Raw genomic sequence first — 6,498 nt, forward strand, 5'->3', positions numbered from 1 at the left:
TTGTTTCTACCTCTATTAAAAAGCTTCAACTGCATAGCGAATAACAGTGGGAAAAGTACCAAGCTCTATAAATCAAACACTGAGGATGAACACAGAAGAAAGCTGAGATGTTCTGGGATATTCTCTTCCTTAGCTTCAGCCTTTGAGAAAGCAGCAGCTCAAAAAATCTCACAATCACAAAAAGATAAAACACAAGCATATAGCAGCTCAGGGCATTCACAAAAATAATGTGACTCCCATCAAATCTAGCAGAAATAAGAATTGCTGAAGTCATTGCTTGTCTCTTGCTAATACAACTTTTATCCACAGAGTAGGTTCTGCTCTCGCTCTGCTCCCTCCCACGCTGCCGTCGCAGAGTGAGTCAGAACTGTTTGGGCAGTTATGCCGGAAGAAAGAAGTCAATAAAAAACAAGAGAAAGTCAGATGCAGGAAGGAAAACTCCTCTGCAGACAGATATTTGTCCTCTCTCGTGTCCAGAAGCTTTCAGGGAACACTAATGATGCCTAAAATGGACTAGGAAACAAAAAAAAAAAAAAAAAACACCCAAAACAAAAAAAAAAAAGAGTTTATCAAAGACTTGAAGTATTTAGTTGAATTAAGTAATTCAGTATGTCAGGCCCAATTGCTTCCTGTGATTTTATTTGCCCACATAATACTAGGATGTTTCTAGTTTTTATACATGTACTCTGTTGCTCTCTACCCCAAGCTCCCTCCTGCTGAGAAGCAATTGCTCCTGTACATTATCGTACAATCAGGGAAATGTCAGCAAATATTACTGGTTATTGGTGAGCAGGGGTATCCAGATTTGGAGGAGGAAAAAGAAATAGAAATGCACCACCAGTGCAACTATGAGTCATCAGGTTGGGTATTAGATATGTTGGCTGTTTGCACTTCTTGGAAGACTTCTTCACAGCAGCCACCTAGAGAAAATAAGGAGGTCTTTACTCAGGTCACTCCAACACATCTTCACAAACAAATTTAATTTCAGCTTGCGTCAAGCGGGCAAAAATAGAAAACTGATAGCTTTAATTCTATAGCTTTTGAGATTGCTCCAGTTTTTCAGTTCCTTCTTATCTGTACAGACCGTGGTCTCTGAAGTCATACACTTCCTTTTCCCTTGTTTCTCAAGAGCACTCTGTTCTTCCCTTTCCTCAGGTTCATGCTTGTACTCTTGCTGTTATGAGCCCCATTTTATTACGAGTCCCATTTTAAATCTGCCAGATTTAACAGGGACTCTCCTAAAGCAGGTGCAGAGCACTGTCATATTCCAATGCTGTAGTTACCCACGTAGGTTATGGCAAAACAATCACCTTTACACTGCAACAGCAGGTGCCTTGTGCCATGTTTTACATCATCTCCATGCCTGCCTGATGTGGGGGTGTGTTTAGCAAAAATATGACAATGCTTATTTCTTATCAGCCAGAATTACACCTTCTGAGCAGCGAAAAGCATCCATTCAGATCCATTATTTCTATTAGTCCAGACAAGCTCCACAATAGGAGGAAGTGTAGCATTAGCAGTTCAAAAGGCACGTGGTATTTGGGGTTAAGGGAAAGCTTTTAGGAGTATTTTGGATTTAGGAAAGAGAGAGAGAGGTATTTAATGACATTAGTCATTAGACATTAGCAGCCCCCACTCCTTGTTCATGTACATGGACAGGAGCATCAACAGAACCACATCTCTGCTACAGCCTCTGTGCATTCATAAATACTCAATTAATTATAGTCCCTTTAGTCCAGACCCTCACCTGTGTTATCAGTTCACCTTTATTTCAAGCTTCAGTCATCACGACACTTCTAGGTCTTCTGAACAAAAAACTGATGAACATTAGGACTGTTGGGAAAAAAATATGCTCCATGAGACATTTGAATCCTGGTTTATTCTTTTCTTGGATGAGGGTCTGCGAAACCAACTTGCACTTATCAGTCATTTATTCACAGAGTCAAGAGGGTTTGGTTTTTTTTATAACCTTTAATGGCAATAGTGTGATGGAGGTACCAGCCCTTCTCCCCTCATGCACAAGCTTGCAAATCTAAAATAGGACCTTAATGAAAAAAATTTAAGGAATATAACTCTTCAGTGTATGCCATTAAGATATGCTGAATACAAAGCAGATGTTGCTAACAGATTTGGCATACAACAGGGGTAACGTAATTTTACACGAATCGTTATGTTCACTATATTAAATTAATAGATCAAAAATAGTCAGAGAAGTTTTTAAGACCATCGTACCCATAGATCCCTTTATCCTTACATTCTAAGGTTTTGAGTTTTTTCTCTATTTGTTTGGGGTTTTTGTTTGTTTTGTTGTGTTGGTTGGTTGGCTGTTGTTTGTTTGTATGTCTCCTCAATGTTTTGTGCAGAGAAGACATAAACGCTCAGATCTCTAGGAGCATAAACGGCTACATTCATGGCTGTTGAGCCTCTTCCAGTATTAACATCTGAAGGAAAGGTACTTAAGGGAAATAGAAAATGACATAATTTTTTTTCCTGATCTTTTGAAGAGTCAGGGTTTTTTTTCCCCATCCTACAGGAACAGATTCTGGACTAATTTTTCCTACTAAAGGCTTTAAAGTCTAAAATTCATCAAACATCTTGTCCTCAGAGACATTGTCATCCAAGTTCAAAGGATCTACAGCCTCGCAAAACCGATGTCTTATTTCAGAGCTAATGCCTTTGTTTTCATTGAATGTTTGATTTCATCAAATTAAACCACTTCTTACACTTTCTATCCATGTGAAAAAAAATAGAAGACAGAAGCAAACCTCTTGATGCTCTGAAGAAGAGCACACATATACACACATATAGACATACGTATACATATATAATATACATTAAAGTGGTATGTTTTTCCGTCTAATCTTTTTCCAAGATAGATTTATTATAGATTATGGGTTATTTACAGATGTTTTTGAAAGCCTTTGAATTGAAATAGTAGTCTTTCAGGGCATTTGTTTTAATGAACATCAGTATAATTAAGAACATGCTTTTCATAACTAAATGTAAAAGGGATTTTTTTTTCAAGTAAAGTCTGGGTCTGATTACTGATGGAGGAATTTCAAGATCTTTTTTTGCTAAGCATTTCAATATTCATTCAGAAAAATGTCAAGATAACAGACTTTAGCATGTAATTTTGGTGATTCATACTTTTTCTGGTATTTTATCACTTCAATTTTAATATCCAGTTAAAGTAAGAAAGTTTGAATAAAATAAGAATACTAATGAAAATGAAGCAGTCATATGCTATATCCATACTTCCACAGAATTTAGGATCTTCCAAAAATTGACTCATAGCATTATCTTTCATCCAGATCTGATACAGAGCAATAGTCTTTGATTTACTAGTTAAATTTGAGAAGTTGAGAGTAATTTCTTTCCAAAATTCAGTGTACTTGCCACTCCTGCTTTGGCTGACAATGAGTTTAGCTCATCTAACTCAAGTTCATTGCAAAACAGATGAAACTTTGGTGTTATAAAGAGGTTTATAAATTCATTAAATTAATCTGCCACTGAACTATGTTCAAGTTAGAAGCCATAAACAATGGTAATGAATGGGATTTTCACATCAATTTAAGAGTCAAGTTCCACTACTTTTTAGTATGCCACTATACATGATATATGCTGTTATCTTTAATAAGCCATTTTTGCACAAGTGTATATTAAACAGGACATGAACTAGGAAAGCAGGAAGCATAATCAACCATTACATTCTAGAAACCAAGTGTCAGATCTCAAAGCACACTTAACCAAGACTTCATAATCAGTAAATCTGAGATACCTGACACCAGGATGGTGAACCATAGAAATCAAGTTGTGTCTTGAGGTTCTTTGCTGGGCTGGGAGGAGGTCAAGCATCCCAAAGGTGGCTGCACCATCAGTGAAGGGAAGTGGGTTTCAGCAGGGCTTCCCACAACCCCTGCACTGAGCAGAATTACCCTAAATTCAGCAGGGAAAAATGTCTCAATGTTTTTGCCAGTTCCTACTGGGTCCAATGGCTCTGGCACTCTTGGCAACACACCTGACTGAAGCTCATACGTTACATGCCTGTCCTCGCTCACCACAGCTCTATGAAATGCTAAGACATTAAGAGTGCTTCTATGTCTTATCTGAAGGATTAATATTTCTGAACATTTCCTTTCACCTCCCAGGTGGAAATTCATTTGAAACACTCACAGAATCACAAAATATCAAGGATTGGAAGGGAACTTGAAAGCTCATCCAGTCCAATCCCCCACTGGAGCAGGAACACCCAGCTGAGGTTCCACAGGAAGCTGTCCAGGCGGGTTTGAATGTCTGCAGAGAAGGAGACTCCACAACCTCCCTGGGCAGCCTGGGCCAGGCTCTGCCACCCTCACCATGAAGAAATTTCTTCTCAAATTTAAGTGGAACCTCTTGTGTTCCAGTTTGTACCCATTGCCCCTTGTCTTACCACTGGTTGTCACCAAGAAGACCCTGGTTCCATCCTCCTGACACTCACCCTTTACATATTTGTAAACATTAATAAGGTCACCCCTCAGTCTCCTCTTCTCCAGCTCCAGAGCCCCAGCTCCCTCAGCCTTTCCTCACACGGGAGATGCTCCACTCCCTTCAGCATCTTGGTGGCTGCGCTGGACTCTCTCCAGCAGTTCCCTGTCCTTCTGGAACTGAGGGGCCACAACTGGACACAATATTCCAGGTGTGGTCTCACTAGGGCAGAGTAGAGGGGAAGGAGAACCTCTCTGATCTACTAACTACCCAAAAGCAGCACAGTATCAGTATGCATGAAGTATATCAGACACACCTCTCTGCTAAAAGAGAAAACATATTACAGACCTCTTTCTGTTGAGATTCATAAATGACATTTTAAAAGCTCCCCGTTCTTAGTACCTTGTACTCAATTATCACCATGAACTTTGCAGATGTTCACTCCCAGTTACACTTAAAATGACCACCTCACATCATGGTGTCTACCAAGTAGTAAACCAAGCCACCAGGAAAATTTACCAAGGAGCAAAGTTGCAAGTTGGACCAATGAGGCTTAATTCGTACTCAATTACCACAAATGCATGGTAACATCCATCCCACTAAAGACAATCTCCCCAGTAGCAGGGAACTTGCTCTGTGCTGCAATAGGTGAGACCATGAGCTGCGCTCCAGTCTAAGGGGTTATCTACACAATCTATATTCCACCACACAGATGACATCCCAGAAGGCATCATTCCTTTCAAGCCTCAGTGGTGTCTCACACTCAGTTGCTGTCTTTCATTCAGAACGGACTTTGTTACCAATCAAAAAACTGGAAAAGTTTTCATACATATTTTCATATTTATACCTGGTGCTGTGATGACAAGTGTGCCATCTGGTTTTATTTCAAATGAAGGGTTTTCAGTGCTGCTTGCCCCCATGCTTATTTCAGAAACCTGTATAAATCTTGCCCCACATGGGAGTCATTCTGAACGTATTAAATAATGATTTTTCTATGTCTCTCCTACTTTGATGTAACCTCCTAGGAGAAAGAACTATCTTGGATATACCACTTGGTCATGTTTTAACAATTTGACGATCTCTTCAAAATCCCTCAATAAAATGTAAGTTAAAAAAAACAAAAAAAACCCACCACTTCTGCATTTAGCTCCGTTGCTAAGAGGCCCTGTCTTCTGCAAATTATAATGTAGCAACTTTTTGAACACACACTTTAAATTCACAATTCGTTTCTTATTTTTTAAGCTGTTTTTTATCATTTGATTAATTGCTTAAAACTGTACATAAAGATAAAGGGAACTTTGAAATTCATACCTTGGAGTATTAACATGTACTCAGGACTAGATGTAAATGTCAGAGAGAAAAAAGATCTAATGAACTCTTTATTGGTGAAATACAGTATTGCAGCTGCCTAGAATTTTAAGCGGTTTTGTAGCCAGCTCCAAAGCAAAATAGCTACAGAAGTTTACTTACAGCATGGGCTCTCATTCAGCATCTCTAATGTCTTCTTCCATGGTAGATGGAAGCCATTTGTTTTGGTAGAAGTTGCACCTACTTCATTTCGTTGAAGTTTAGTGGATCCTTTTAACATCAGTAAAATGTCGGGCCGCGGAGTGGGGGGGAGTGTAACCGCAGTATTTTTCTGTCTAGAAAATTACATGACCATAAGTTTTCCTTTTCCCTGATGTCTTCTCTGCCATAATAATGGCTTCAGGATTTAAATCCTTTGCTGCTATTGTGACTTCAAAGCCTTTAAACTGCAATTGAACGAAGTAGTTCATCTGTCATTATTCAAATATGAAGCAATTATGATGAAATACAGATAGAATTCCATTGAGAAATACCCCAATCAATTCTCACTTATATTTAACTAAAAAACTAAAATGATGCTTAGAAGAGTAAGTTTAGGTAATAAAAACTTGGAATATAAAAAGTATGAATTACTGATCTGTAACTTATTCATTTCTGAATAAGCCTTCTAAATATATTTCATAAATATTGACAAAAGTTTAAGCTTACAATGCAAAACTATCTCCC

This window comes from Patagioenas fasciata, chromosome 7 (assembly GCF_037038585.1).
Source record: "Patagioenas fasciata isolate bPatFas1 chromosome 7, bPatFas1.hap1, whole genome shotgun sequence".
In the NCBI taxonomy this organism is placed as follows: domain Eukaryota; kingdom Metazoa; phylum Chordata; class Aves; order Columbiformes; family Columbidae; genus Patagioenas; species Patagioenas fasciata.